The sequence below is a fragment of the Moschus berezovskii genome, chromosome 17, assembly GCF_049115385.1.
Source record: "Moschus berezovskii isolate FMDL1 chromosome 17, NW_MosBer_1.0, whole genome shotgun sequence".
Taxonomy (NCBI): domain Eukaryota; kingdom Metazoa; phylum Chordata; class Mammalia; order Artiodactyla; family Moschidae; genus Moschus; species Moschus berezovskii.
Genome location: NC_142476.1, coordinates 82,213,697 through 82,230,168, shown reverse-complemented (window position 1 = coordinate 82,230,168; position 16,472 = coordinate 82,213,697).

The following is a 16,472-nucleotide window of genomic DNA, read 5'->3' as shown; positions in this document are numbered from 1 at the left end:
TAATAAAATCATAGTTTCTCTTATGTTATATTGTATAGAAAATTAATATACCATTAGTTGGTTCAGTGCATGCCTAAAATTATTTGAAAACTAAAAGTAAAGATAACTGATTTATCTTTTTCCTTATGGCATTGGTATTAATTGGAATAACCATCATGGTCACTGAAGCCTCTCTTTAACTGATGTTATTTTCAAATATATTTTAATTAAATTTCACATAGACAATTTTTTCGATCATTACTGAACATCTGTTTAAGTCTTGTGATGCAGTTGATGTTTATGTTATTAATGATACCCAAAAGTTATTTTGATGTTTGTTATTCCATGTTACCACAAAGTTATTTTGCTTTGCTTCCTCCTACTGTTTTGTCTTAGAAAAACATTCCATTTTTTGTAAACATAAATTGAAACGGGAGAGAACAAAATGCAATAAACTCAGAGAGCTTATTGTCTGTTTACATATCTCAGCCCAGATACAAGAGTAATAACTCCATCACCTCTGTGAGAAACTCTAGGCAGATCATGGGCCATGAACATACCAGGTCCTCCTGCATAACCTAAGTGAGTGCTGCTGCAGAGAAAGTCAGCCCATCGTGATGAAGCAGAAGTACGTGTCCCTTCAAAAAAATTACAGGTGTCTCAATATAAATTAAGAATAGAAGTCACTCTCATTGAGGACTTACTGTGTTACTTTAGCTTTTACATTATTTGACTTAATCCCCACAATTATGTGTATTATTTTGTTTACTTTAAGGATAAGGAAAACAAAGCATTAGAGAGGTTGACAGAAGTGCCCAGGGTTATTGTTTAATTGGCAGAGCTTGCTGTCGAGCCAGAGCCATCTGAGTTTTCACATAACCTTCCTTGTACTCCACTATGGCCAGACCCTGTCTTAAAACTTACATGAATAAAATGTAGAAAATGAGATTTTATTATTTTATAAATATTTATGTTTAAAATACTATGTATTAATAAATATAACACATTTGAAAATAACCCCTCAAAAGAATATATATATATATATATTACAGTAAAATGAAACACAATTGCAATGTTAACTGAAATTACTTGTTAATTTAAAATATATAACTGAATTATATATATCCACCTATATGCACACACATGTAAATTTTGTAAAATTGAGATTTTTATATGTGTACACATATAGATGGACATAATTCAAATACATATATTGAATTAGCATGCAAATTTTGTTCATCTCATTGCATTTTTTCTTGGCTATTAGCACCCATTACTCCAATTGTTATACCAACTGTGTTATATACCTGCAAATAAAAACTGATGCAACCAAATGCTTTCAACCATTTTTCAGTTTTTGAACATTTAGGTTGTCTTCACCAATTTTACTACCATCATCCAAGATGTATCAGGAATTTGCTTGCTTAAATGTGCATTTCAGATATATCACTCTGTCTTCAGTATACAGAATAGATTGGAAGTGTCTCAAGGCTGTGGAAAGAATATTTACAACATTGTCAGAGAGTTTTAGTCAAGACATGATGGAAGCCTTAGGTATTCCCTTAGGAGAGTGAGGGTACCTGCTCAGTCACTTCAGTTATTTCTGACTCTTTGCAAACCTGTGGACCACAACCCACCAGACAACTCTGTCCTTGGGATTTTTCAGGCAAGAATACTGGAGTGGGTTGCCCTGTCCTCCTCCAGGGGATCTTCCTGATCCAGGGATCAAGCTCGCATCTCTTATGTCTCCTGCATTGGCAGACATGTTCTTTACTACTAGCACCACCTGGAAAGCCCCGGGAGAGTGAGGGTAGGATTGAGAAATATTTGAAAGATGAATTTGGGAACATTTGATAATATCATATGGGGAATGAGGGGTCAGGAAGAATCAAAGATAAAAGTCTAAATTCTGGTTTAAGTTATTGTTTAGTTAGTAGTATCATTATTGAGATTGAGAACTCTGGAGAAGTGAGTTGAGGAAAGATCATACATTCAATACAAAATGCCTTGAGTTTGTTGTGTCTGCCAGAAATACAAGTAAGAAAGTACATAGTTTAAACAAACAAAAAAAAAGATATTGGCTTCAGATACAGTTTTGGGAATCATCAGCTTACTTATAGATAGAATAAGAAAAAAGCACTGGGAACTCCTAAGTATGGAGGGATAAAAAGTTATTAGGATGGAAAATAGGTCTAGTGTGGGTGACTGAATGAATAATAAAAGAATAATACACCGAATTTGAGACAGTGGCATTTTAAATCAAGGTCTGAGTACTGGAGCAGATTTGGTCATTGTAAATTCTAGAATATGGCCATATTTTGCTGAAAGGGGATGAATAGAAAAGTCATTTAACATGGAGAGGTCAAGATAATGAAAAGCTATAAATATCTTCATATGAACATTGAAATCTAGGGGGATAATGGCAGCTCTTGAAATATAGAAAAAATTATGGTATCAGGTACTTGAAGACAGCAATGATTAAGAGAATTGTGAGAGAGGGACAAGAAGGAAAAGACAGTGGTAGAGTAAAGCAACATGAGCCACAAAGAAGAGGTAATTTTCCAAAGAATAGAGAAGTGATGATCTCCAGCTTTTGAGTGGGTGATGTGTTACACAGCACTCTCACCTTCTGTCTCAACACTAGTCTCCTTAGGCTCTGACACTAGTCAATCCTCGGGCCTAGAGGATACTTCATTTCCCAGTATAAATGGCCTCTGAATGTAGAATCAACCCCCTTTTGGTGGATTCTCTTTAAAATACCTTCCTCCTCAACCTGATTAGTTGTTCAAAGCATCCCACACTCAGGTACAGTACACATACACACATACACATTCAACATAGTATCTTCCTGGTATTTATAAATTATATAAAATGGATGCAGGTTGTAAGCATGATACTGCTTAATATTCATTATCTTTTTTTTAATCCCTACAGGAGTCTCCACTTCACATGAATTAAAATAAAGAGACTTCATCATCATGTATTTTCAAAATAAATAAAGTTATCAGATAAAAGGTACATGAGACAGTGCTAGACATACAAATAGTATTCAGTAAATATCAGTAGAATGCTTCAGCAAATTCTAACAGCCAGGGAAAAGCACTCAGGGCAACCCACAGCTTCCCCATTATTGAAAATGATCCATGAATCTCAAATTTAATGCTGACTTTTCAGAAATATTTGTGAAAACACTTCATCTATTTGAGGTTATTATATGAGCCTGGTGGCCATTTTCCTACATTTAGAACCAAAATATAGTCCCAATGTATCTGCATAATTTACCTACACCCATCAACAAAAAGTGGAAATAAGAAATATAAACATGGATAGTGATGAAAACACCTCTCATACAACAAATAGGAAAAGGAGTACGTCAAGGCTGTATATTGTCACCCTGCTTATTTTACTTATATGCAGAGTACATCATGAGAAACGCTGGGCTAGAAGAAACACAAGCTGGAATCAAGATAGCTGGGAGAAGTATCAATAACCTCAGACATGCAGATGACACCACCCTTATGGCAGAAAGTGAAGAACTAAAGAGCCTCTTGATGAAACTGAAAAAGGAGAGTGAAAAAGTTGGCTTTAAGCTCAACATTCAAAAAAATAACATCATGGCATCCAGTCCCATCACTTCATGGCAAATAGATGGGGAAACAGTGGACACAGTGGCTGACTTTAATTTTCTGGGCTCCATAATCACTGCAGATGGTGATTGAAGCCATGCAATTAAAAGACGCTTTATGACCAACATAGACAGCATATTAAAAAGCAGAGACATTACTTTACCAACAAAGGTCCTTCTAGTCAAGGTTATGGTTTTTCCCGTGGTCATGTATAGATGTGAAAGTTGGACTGTGAAGAAAGCTGAGCACTGAAGAAATGATGCTTTTGAACTGTGGTGTTGGAGAAGACTCTTGAGAGTCCCTTGGACTGCAAGGAGATCCAACCAGTCCATCCTAAAGGAGACCAGTCCTGGGTGTTCATTGGAAGGACTGATGTTGAAGCTGAAGCTCTAATACTTTGGCCACCTGATGCAAAGAGCTGACTCATTGTAAAAGCCCTGATGCAGGGAAAGATTGAGGGCAGGAGGAGAAGGGGACGGCAGAGGATGACATGGTTGGATAGCAACACCGACTCAAAGGACATGGGTTTGGATGGACTCCGGGAGTTGGTGATGGACAGGGAGGCCTGGTGTGCTGCAGTTCATGGGGTTGCAAAGATTCGGACACGACTGAGTGACTGAACTGAACTGAACAGACATCAAATCAGGTGGAAATCACTATTAGCATAAGCAAGTAACACTAACTATACATTCTGATCTCAGATAATAAGTACACTGATGTCTAATAAAATCAATTAAATGATGAAGTGTTGCACAATGACTATTCTACACAGAGTATCAGGGAGGGCTTCTCTAAGGAGGTGAATATTTGGACATAGACATAAATAATGCAGGAAGTTAAAGCACATGAATACAAGGGAAAGTCATTCCGAATTATCACAGCAGGTATAATACTATAGTTTTGATAATTTAAGAAAAAAATCTAATTTGACATATTCTCATAATTTAAGTCTGTTGGTTAGAATAAGAAAGTTTTCTTTTAAATTATTTTGGGTTTTAATCTCCATTTCTAGTTCCATTCTCTCACCCACTTCCTACCATGATTGCTTCTACTCTCAAGGAGATACTACACAGACTGGCAATAATTCTACCACAAATGTTTGATATAACTTGCTAGTAAAACCACTTGTACCTGGAGACCTCTTTTCTAGAGGCTTTTTAATTATAGACTAAAATTTCTTTCATAGCTATACACATGTTCAGATTACTCCTTCTTGAGTGAATTTTAGTGAAATTCCTTTCTTGAGTGAAATTTAGTCTGAAGAATTGTCCTAGTTCCTTTAAATTGGTAAATTTGTGGGCATGGAGTTGTTTTTGGTATTTGCTTATTACCCTTTCAGAGTCTAGATGGTAGTTATGTCTTTTCTAAAATGCCTAATATTTATAATTGATATTTTCCCTTTTTATATCTTTGTCAATGTAGCTTCCGTGAGCTCCAAAATCACTATGGACTGCAGCCATGAAATTAAAAGACACTTGCTCCTTGAATGAAAAGCTATGACAAACCTAGAGAGCATATTAAAAGGCAGAGACATCACTTTGTCAACAAAGGTCCATATTATCAAAACTTTGGTCTTTCCAGTAGTCATGTAAGGATGTGAAAGTTGGACCATAAAGAAGGCTAAGCACCAAAGCATTGATGCTTTTGAACTGTGGTGCTGGAGAAGACTCTTGAGAGTCCCTTGAACTGCAAGGAGATCAAACCAGTCAATCCTAAAAGAAATCAACCCTGAATATTTATTGGAAGGACTGATGCTAAAGTTTAAGCTCTAATACTTTGGCCACCAGATGTGAAAACCTTTGAACAAACTCTGAGAGATAGTGAAGGACAGGAAAGCCTGGTGTGTACTCTCCACGGGGTGGCAAAGAGTTGGACATGACTGAGTGACTGAACAGAAGTGTAGCTTGGCAGTATATCAATTTAGTGATTTCAAAAAAAAAAATCAGCTTTTGTTTTCATTAATTTCCCTGTTTTGTGTTTTTATTTATTTCTTCTTGTTATTATAGTCCTCTTTGCTTTGATTTTTTTCTATTTTATTTAGTTAGAAACAAGTTAGACTTTCTTCTTTTCTAATACTAGTTACAATGCTATGCTGTAAATTACTTTCTAGGTTTTGCTTTATATTTGTGGCACACATTTTCATATGTTTCATTTAATTTTTCCTTAGCTGAATATGGATAGAGGATAGATAGGTAGGTGTGTAGTTATGTAGGTATGTAGACAGATTTAAAGTTTCTTGAAACTGATTCTTTGAAACTTGAAATATTTAGAATTGTATTTTTTAATTTGTTAAAAAATTGTGGATTTCCCAGATATATTATTATTACTTAATTTTAGTTTGTTTTCATATAACCTGAGACCATTTTTTATATAATTTCTATTCTCTCAAAGTTATATTTTATTACAAACATATGGTCTATCTTGGTTGTTGTTCCATGCACAGTAAGTTCAGTTCAGTTCAGTTCAGTCGCTCAGTCGTGTCCGACTCTCCGCAACCCCATGAATCACAGCACGCCAGGCCTCCCTGTCCATCACCAACTCCTGGAGTCCACTCAAACTCATGTCCACAGAGTCGGTGATGCCATCCAGCCATCTCAATCTCTGTCATCCCCTTCTCCTCCTGCCCCCAACCCTTCCCAGCATCAGAGTCTTTTCCAGTGAGTCAACTCGTCGCATGAGGTGGCCAAAGTATTGCAGCTTCAGCTTCAGCATCAGTCCTTCCAATGAACACCCAGGATTGATCTCCCTTAGAATGGACTGGTTGGATCTCCTGGCAGTACAAGGGACTCTCAAGAGTCTTCTCCAACACCACAGTTCAAAAGCATCAATTCTTCGGCAATCAGCTTTCTTCACAGTCCAACTCTCACATCCATATATGACCACGGGAAAAACCATAGCCTTGACTAGACAGACCTTGGTTGGCAAAGTAATGTCTCTGCTTTTCAATATATTATCAAGGTTGATCATAACTTTCCTTCCAAGGAGTAAGCGTCTTTTAATTTCATGGCTGCAATCAGCATCTGCAGTGATTTTGGAACCCCAAAAAATAAAGTCTGACACTGTTTCCACTGTTTTTCCATCTATTTCCCATGAAGTGATGGGACCAGATGCCATGATCTTTGTTTTCTGAATGTTGAGCTTCAAGCCAACCTTTTCACTCTCCTCTTTCACTTTCATCAAGAGGCTTTTGAGTTCCTCTTCACTTTCTGCCATAAGGGTAGTGTCATCTGCATATCTGAGATTATTGATATTTCTCCCAGCAATCTTGATTACAGATTGTGCTTCTTCCAGCCCAGCGTTCCTCATGATGTACTCTGCATACAAGTTAAATAAGCAGGGTGACAATATACAGCCTTGACGCACTCCTTTTCCTATTTGGAACTAGTCTGTTGTTCCATGTCCAGTTCTGACTGTTGCTTCCTGACCTGCATACAGGTTTCTCAAAAGTCAGGTCAGGTGGTCTGGGATTCCCATCTCTTTCAGAATGTTCCACAGTTTATTGTGATCGACACAGTCAAAGGCTTTGGCATAGTCAATGAAGCAGAAATAGATGTTTTTCTGGAACTCTCTTGCTTTCTCCATGATCCAGCGGATGTTGGCAATTTGATCTCTGGTGCCTCTGCCCTTTCTAAAACCTGCTTGAACAGACAGGTGTATATTCTACCACTGTGTGAAGGGTTCTATAAATGTTGATTACATTATGTTGCTTGATAGTGTTTTTTATGAAGTTTTTCATTAATTACTGAGTATATTATACTGTGAGTACTGAGGTTAATTTGTCACTTCAGATCTATCAGTGTTTATCTCATGTATTTTGATTTGCTATGCGTTATATATCTGTTATATATTCTTTGAGAAATTACTCCTTTATTATTACACATGTTCTTTTTCATCTGTGAAAATATTCTTCATTTAGAAATTAATATTACTATTCCAGTTTTCTTTCATTCAGTATCTGCATAACATTTTTCTTTAGTCTTTTTACTTTTATATTCTAATGTTGTTTATATTTAAATGTGATTCTGGTAGACATAATATAATAATCTATGTCTTTTAACTGGTATGTTTATTCGGACCATTTACCTATTTTAATATACAGGCACACTGCATTGTATTGCACTGTGCTTTATTGTGCTCTTCAGATATTGTTGTTTTTGTTTTTTTTTTTTTACAAATCAAACGTTTATGGCAACCCCTGTCTAGCAAGTCAACTGGTGCAATTTTTGCAACAGCTTCAGCACAGTTTGTGTCTCTGTCATATTTTGTAATTCTTATAATATTTCAAACTTTTTATTATTATTACATTTGTCATGATGCTCTGTGATCATTAATCTTTCATGTTATTATTGTAATTGGTTGGAGGGGGTGTGTGCATGAACCATGCCCATACAAGATGACAAACTTAATCCATAAATGTGTGTGCCCTGACTACTCCACCATCTGGCCAGTCTCCAAATCTCTCTCCCTCTCCTCAATCTCCCTGTTTCCTGAGATACCACGGTATTGAAATTAGGCCAGTTAATAACCTTACAATGGCCTCTAAATGTTCAAGTGAAAGAAAGAGTCACATGCTTCTCACTTCAAATCAAAAGCTAGAAATGATTAGGCTTAGTGAGGACAGCATGTTGAAAGCCAAAACAGACACTAGACCTCTTGCCCCAAATGGCTAGCCAAATTGTGATGACAAGGAAAAATTTTTGAAGGAAATTAAAAACATTACTCCAGTGATCATACTAGTGATAAGAAGAGGAAAGAACCTTATTGGTGATATAAGAAAGTGTTAGTGGTCTAGACAGATGATCAAACCAATGGAAACATTCTCTTAAGGCCAAAGCCTGATTACAGAGCAAGACTGTAACTCCCTTCAATTCTATGAAGGCTGGAAACAGTGAGAAAGCTGTAGAATAGTTTGAAGATCATGAAATTTAAAAAAAGAAACCATCTTCATAACATAAAAATGCAAGGTGAAGAAGCAAGTGCTGGTTTACAGAATCTAGAAAACTGGTACTGAAGAATTCGTTTACAGGGCAACAGTGGAGAAACAGACATAGAGAACAGACTTATGGACATGGGGAGAGGGGAGGAGAGGGTGAGACGTATGGAAAGAGTAACATGGAAACTTACATTACCATATGTAAAATAGATAGCCAACCGGAATTTGCTGTGTGGCTCAGGAAACTCAAACAGGGGCTCTCCATCAGCCTAGAGGGGTGGGATGGGGAGGAAGATGGGAGGGAGGATCAAAAGGGAGAGGATATATGTATACCCATGGCTGGTTCATGCTGAGGTTTGACAGAAAACAGCAAATTCTGCAAAGCAATTATCCTTCAATAAAAAATAAATTAATTAAAACAAAAAGTGCTGGTGTAGAAGCAGCAGCGAGTTACCCAGAAGACCTAGCTAAGATTGTTAATGAAGGTGGTTACACTAGACTACAGATTTTCAATGTACGCAAAACAACTTTCTACTGGCAGAAGATGTCATCTAGGACTTTCATAGCTAGAGAGGAGTCATTATTTGTCTACAAAGCTTCAAAGGACAGGCTGACTCTATCATTACAGGCTAATGCAGCTGGTGACAGTGAGTTGAAGCCAATGCTCATTTACTATTCTGAAAATCCTAGGATCCTTAAAAGAATTATGCTAAGTCAATGCTCCCCATGATCTATAAATAGAACAATAAAACTTGTATAACAGCACATTCATTTCCTGCTGCTTACACCTATTGCTCAGAAAAAATTTCTTTCAAAACATTACTGCTCATTGACAATGCACCTGGTCACCCAAAAGCTCTGATGGAAATGTATAAGATTAATGTTGTTTTCATGCCTGCTAACACAACACTCATTCTGTCAGTTCACAGATCAAGAGGTAGTTTTAATTTCAAGCCTTGTTGTTTAAGAAATCCATTTTGTAAAACCACAGCTGCCATAGATAGTGATTAGTGATTCCTCTGATAGATCTTGCCAAAGTAAATTGAAAATCTTCTGGAAAGGATATAGCTTCGACACCATAAGAACATTCAGGATTCGTGGGAAGAGGTCAAATATTAACATTAACAGGAATTTGGAAGAAGTTGGTTTCAACCCTCATGGATGACTTTGAGGAGTTCAAGACTTCACCAAAAAAAAAAAAAAGGAACTATAGATGCAGTAGAAATAGAAAGAGAACTAAAATTAGAGACTGAAGATGAGACTGAATTGCTGCAACCTTATGATAAAACTTGAAGTATAAGAAGTTGCTTCTTAAGTATGTACAAAGAAAGTGGTTTCTTGAGATGGAAACTACTCTTGGTGATAATTCTGTGAAGATTATTGAAATGACAACAAAGGATTTAAATATTACATAAACTTAGTTGACAAAGCAGCAGCGTGATTTGAGATGATTGACTCCAATTTTGAAAGAATCTCCACTGTGGGTAAAATATTATCACATAGCATCACATGCTACAGAGAAATTCTTTGTGAAAGGAAGGGTCAGTCTAGATATGGCAAACTCCAAGACTATGCATTTTAAGAAATTGCCTCAGGTACCCTAACCTTCAGCAACCACCACCCTAATCAGTCAACAGCCATCAGTACTAAGGCAAGACTTTCCAACAGCAAACAGATTATGACTTGATGAAGGCTCAGATGGTTAGTTTTCTTAGAAGTTAATTTTTTTTTCAAATGTAGGTATGTACATTGATTTTTAGACATAATACTATTGCTTACCTAATAAGACTATAGTATAGTGTAAACATAATTTCTATATGCACTGGGAAGCCAAAAACTATGTGTAATTTGCTTTATTAGAGTGGTATGGAATTGAACCAACAATATCCCTGAGGTTTGACTGTAACAACTTTATTGAGATATAACTCAAACACACACACACACATAAATCCTCTTTACAAAGCTTATGATTCATAATTGAAGTAAATCTACCACCTTTCTACTTGTGCTCTATTTTAATATTTATTTTTCATTTCTTTTAACTTGTTTTCCCCCATCTCTGGACTTAAATGAGCATTTTAATGATTCTATCTCACATCTCTATTGACTAATCTTTATACTTTTAAAAAGTTTAATGTGTTGTCTTACATTTCACAATATACATTTTTAATAACTTGCATCTACTACCAATTAATACTTTGTCAGCAAAGGTCCATCTAGTCAAGGCTATGGTTTTTCCAATGGTCATGTATGGATGTGAGAGTTGGACTGTGAAGAAACCTGAGCACCGAAGAATAGATGCTTTTGAACTGTGGTGTTTGAGAAGACACTTGAGAGTCCCTTGGACTGCAAGGAGATTCAACCAGTCCATCCTAAAGGAGATCAGTCCTGGGTTTTCATTGGAAGGACTGATGCTGAAGCTGAAACTGCAATACTTTGGCCACCTGATGCAAAGAGCTGACTCATTGTAAAAGCCCTGATGCAGGGAGGGATTGGGGGCGGGAGAAGAAGGGGACGACAGAGAATAAGATGGCTGGATGGCATCACCGACTCGATGGACATGAGTTTGAGTGAACTCCAGGAGTTGGTGATGGACAGGGAGGCCTGGCATGCTGTGACTCATGGGGTCACAAAGAGTCGGACACAACTGAACGACTGAACTGAACTGATTCATATATAAATGAAAGTCCTTAAAACTGCACAATGGCATTTTTCCTTAATGCCATTGTGCAGTTTTAAGGACTTTCTTTTGTAAGCATTTGTCTGCTATATTTATCATATATTTTGCTTTCATATGTTCATGAAGACAACACATTGCTACTAACTTTGCTTTAAAATGTCAATTATTAATTAGAATAATTAAGGTAAGTAAAAATAATGCATTTTATTTTATATTAGATTATGTTTTCAAAATTCATTTCTCTCTTGGAACCTTGTTCTAAGTTTTAAAGTTATATGCAACTTCTTTCTGAAGAATTTCTTTTAACATTGCTTATAGGGTGGACTATTGGCAATATGTTCTCCCAAGTATTGTTTGCCTGAAAAATTTCTTGAAAAGCTTTTTCTGGGTATAAATTTCTTGACTGAAAGTTATATTTACATATATATGCAAAACCCAGAACACTGACAAAATCAAATCTGGTCTGGATGTGGGGTAACAGGAACCGTTATTCATTTTTAATGAAAATTCAAAATGACATGGTCACTCTGGAAGACAATTTGGCATATATATATATATGAAGTCACCTTGCTGTAAACCTAGAACTGACACAACATTGTAAATTCACTATACTTCAATTTTAAAAAATGATATAAAACAGTCCCATATGTACTTCTGTTAAAATGGAATTCTTTATTTTTGGTATGGATTTCCATACCAAATTACTAATATTAACAACATTTCAGGACATATATAATCTCAAATGGAAAATGAAGCAAATGAAGTATACCATAAAGAGAAGAGAGTTTTCAGATATCAGGGCAGAAAATACTGGTCACTTTAAGCACTTATAGAGTAATTTTCTATGTTTTTATAAATAAAAAAATGGCGAAATAGTTGATGTTTCCTTGGTGCTTTGTTTATAAGCACTGATAATGAGAATTTATCAGACCTTCTGTCTATCATAAATCTGCACTGGGATACTGATCAACTTTGAAAGAAATCCAAATTAGCAACTCTGGTCAAAACATTTAAATAACTGTTGTTCAGTTCAGTTCAGTTCAGTACAGTCGCTCAGTCGTGTCTGACTCTTTGAGACCCCATGAATCACAGCACGCCAGGCCTCTCTGTTCATCACCAACTCCAGGAGTTCACTCAAACTCATGTCCATCGAGTCGGTGATGCCATCCAGCCATCTCATTCTCTGTCGTCCCCTTCTCCTCCCACCCCCAATCCCTCCCAGCATCAGAGTCTTTTCCAGTGAGTCAACTCATCGCATGAGGTGGCCAAAGTATTGCAGTTTCAGCTTTAGCATCAGTCCTTCCAATGAACACCCAGGATTGATCTCCTTTAGAATGGACTGGTCGGATCTCCTTGAAGTCTAAGGGACTCTCGAGTCTTCTCCAGCACCACAGTTCAAAAGCATCAATTCTTCGGCGATCAGCTTTCTTCCCAGTCCAACTCTCACATCCATACATGACCACGGGAAAAACCATAGCCTTGACTAGACGGACCTTTGTTGGCAAAGTAATGTCTCTGCTTTTTAATATGGTATCTAGGTTGGTCATAACTTTCCTTCCAAGGAGTAAGTGTCTTTTAATTTCATGGCTGCAATCAGCATCCACAGTGATATTGGAGCCTTTAAAACAAGTAGGTCTTGACAATGGCAAGCCACTCCAGTACTCTTGCCTAGAAAATCCCATGGATGGAGGAGCCTAGTAGGCTGCAGTCCGTGGGGTCGCTAAGGGTCGGACACGACTAAGCGACTTCACTTTCACTTTTCACTTTCACACATTGGAGAAGGAAATGGCAACCCACTCCAGTGTTCTTGCCTGGAGAATCCCAGGGACGGGGGAGCCTGGTGGGCTTCTGTATGGGGTCACACAGTCGGACACGACTGAAGTGACGCAGCAGCAGCAGCAGCAGCAGGTCTTGACAAAATATTTTCATAGCGATTAATTTCAGAGATAGTAATTTGGAGAACTCACTTTTCAGTTCAGTTCAGTTCAGTTCAGTCGCTCAGTCGTGTCTGACTCTCCGCGACCCCATGAATCACAGCACACCGGGCCTCCCTGTCCATCACCAACTCCCGGAGTACACTCAAACTCATGTCCACAGAGTCGGTGATGCCATCCAGCCATCTCATTCTCTGTCGTCCCCTTCTCCTCCCGCCCCCAACCTTTCCCAGCATCAGAGTCTTTTCCAGTGAGTCAACTCGTCGCATGAGGTGGCCAAAGTATTGCAGTTTCAGTTAGCATCAGTCCCTCCAATGAACATCCAGGATTGATCTCCTTTAGAATGGACTGGTTGGATCTCCTTGCAGTATAAGGGACTCTCAAGAGAACTCACTTTAGGAACACAGTTTCTTCCTTCTAAGGCCTTTCAAAATCATTCTTGTAAGTTCATAATGAAATGAAAAAAGGGGATAGGTTTATAAGAAAATGTCATTAACAATTTCACTTCTCTGACAATGTTCCAGTGTTATGTATGAAATAAAGAACTATATGTCCCATCTTTGTGAGTCTCAAATTGACCTAAATTTCAATACAATTTAGCTTTATTTTATACATTTTCCCTTCTCTATTACTGTATTTTGTGTAATCCTCCTAGAGTAAGTTTTACTTAAATATTCTTCATTGACAGTCCCGTGCTTAGTCACTCAGTCGTGTCTGACTCTTTGCAACGCAGTGGACTGTAGCACACCAGGCTCCTCTGCCCATGGGGGTTCTCCAGGCAAGAATACTGGAGTGGGTTGCCAAGCCCTCATCCAGGGGATCTTCCCAGCCCAGGGATCAAACCCAGGTCTCCTGCACTTCAGGTGGATTCTTTATCATCTGAGCCACCAGGGAAGCTCACTGGAGTGGGTAGCCTATCCATATTGATTAAATATATGCAATTGCTTATTTTGGAAACAGTTTCAATAAAAAGAATATAAGGTTATTGATATATAGCTACACATTTTAAAATTTACTATGAGTAAAGCCAAATATCTAATAATTTAAATGAAATGCATATTCATACCATGTTAATATATATTTAGATATATTAAATATATTATTATAATTATGTATAACATAAATATTCTGAAAATTACCAAAATATCAAATAATTGATATTGAATCTTTTTACATTTTGTGCCAAAAGTTAAAAATGGCTTTATTTATAATTAGTAAAATTTAGAGACAGTCCAAACACCCATCAACTAGTAAGTACATAACTATGCTTTATACATACAACTGAACTCTACTCAGCAAAAAAAAAAAAAACACAAAGCACAAACTACTGATAAATGCAATAGCATGGAGGAATCCCAAATTCACTAAGCCAAGAATGGAGTCTAGACTTAAAAGGCAATGTGATGTATAATTGGATTTACCTAACATTCTCAAAAAGACAAATTATAGGGTCATGAATATGTCAGGAAAAGATTTGAGAGAAGGAAGTTGACTAGAAAAATAATAAATTCTGAAGAAAGTTTGTGCTTCCTAGATATACATCTAGGAGTGGGGATGCTCTTGAAAGAATTCTTGCACCTCAGTGTTTAGAGAAGCACTATTTTTATTGCATGGATATATGTCAATCCATTGTAAAGAGTGTTGCTCTAAACATTATATAAATACATATATATATTATATATATAATAACATAAATCACAATATTTATGTTATATATAATTATCTTATCATATAGAAGCTGGATGAAGCACAAACTGGAATCAAGACTGCCAGGAGAAATATCAATAACCTCAGATACGCAGATGACACCACCCTTATGGCAGAAAGTGAAGAGGAACTGAAGAGCCTCTTGATGAAAGTGAAAGAGGAGAGTTAAAAACCTGGCTTAGAACTCAACATTCAAAAAATGAAGGTCATGGCAACTGGTCCCATCACGCCATGGGAAATAGATGGGGAAACAATGGAAACAGTGACAGACTATTTTCTTGAACTCCAAAATCATGGCAGATGGTGACTACAGCCATGAAATTAAAAGACACTTGCTCTTTGGAAGAAAAGCTATGACCAACCTAGTCAGCATATTAAAAAGCAGAAACATTACTTTGCCAACAAAGGTCTGTCTAGCCAAAACTATGGTTTTCCAGTAGTCATGTAAGGATGTGAGAGTTGGACCATAAAGAAGGCTGAACGCCGAAGAATTGATGCTTTTGGGCTGTGGTGTTGGAGAAGATTGAGAGTCCCATGGACTACAGAGATCAAATCAGTCAACCTTAAAGGAAATCAATCCTGAATATTCATTAGAAGGACTGATGCTGAAGCTCCAATACTTTGGTCACCTGAGGTGAAGAGCTGACTCATTAGAAAAGACCTTGATGCTGGGAAAGATCAAAGGCAGGAGAAGGAAACAATAGAGGATGAAATGGTTGGATGGCATCACTGACTCAATGGGCATGACTTTGAGCAAACTGGGTGATAGTGAAGCCTGGTGTGCTGCAGTCCATGGGGTTGCATAGAGTTGGACACAACTGAGTGACTGAATAACAACAATTTATAACAGCCAAGACATGGAAACAACTCTAATGCTCATGAACAGAGATTGGCTTAAAAAGATGTGGTGTATACATATATATGTGTGTGTGTGTGTATGTGTGTATATATATGTATATATATACACTTAAAACAATGTGATATTTTATATATATATATATATATATGGAATTTTACTCAGTCTTTTAAAAAGAAGAAATATTTCTATTTCAAGAAACATTGAGGATCTGAAGGGTAAACGTGGAGAGGGGTCCAGGCGTTTCTGAGAAGAGAGGCAGCCGCTTCCAGGAAGAAAGTGCTGTCTCTCCTGGCTGCCCGGCTTGGAGGGCCTTTTGTGACTGAAAGGGGACACAATGCAATGCCGTTTGCTGCTACAGTGATTTAGGCAAATAAGATAGAGATAAAGAAAGGAAGCTAGAAAGAGCGAGAGCGCGATCTCACCTTCGTTGCAAAGCCTGGCTTGTTGCATACTGCTGCTGCTCTTTCTGCTACTGATCCTGCAGCCGCCGTTTCTGACATCAGGGACTTTTCCAATGAGTCATCTGTTTACATCAGATGATTAAATTACTGGAGCTTCAGAAAAAAGATGGCGGAGGAATAGGACGGCGAGACCACTCTCTCCTCCACAAATTCATCAAAAGAACTTTTGAACGCGAGTAAAGTCCACAAAACAACTCCTGAATGCTGGCAGAGGACGTCAGGCACCCAGAAAAGCAGCCCATTGTCTTCGAAAGGAGATTACCCGCCAAACGGTAACTCCCAGCGGAGAAGCA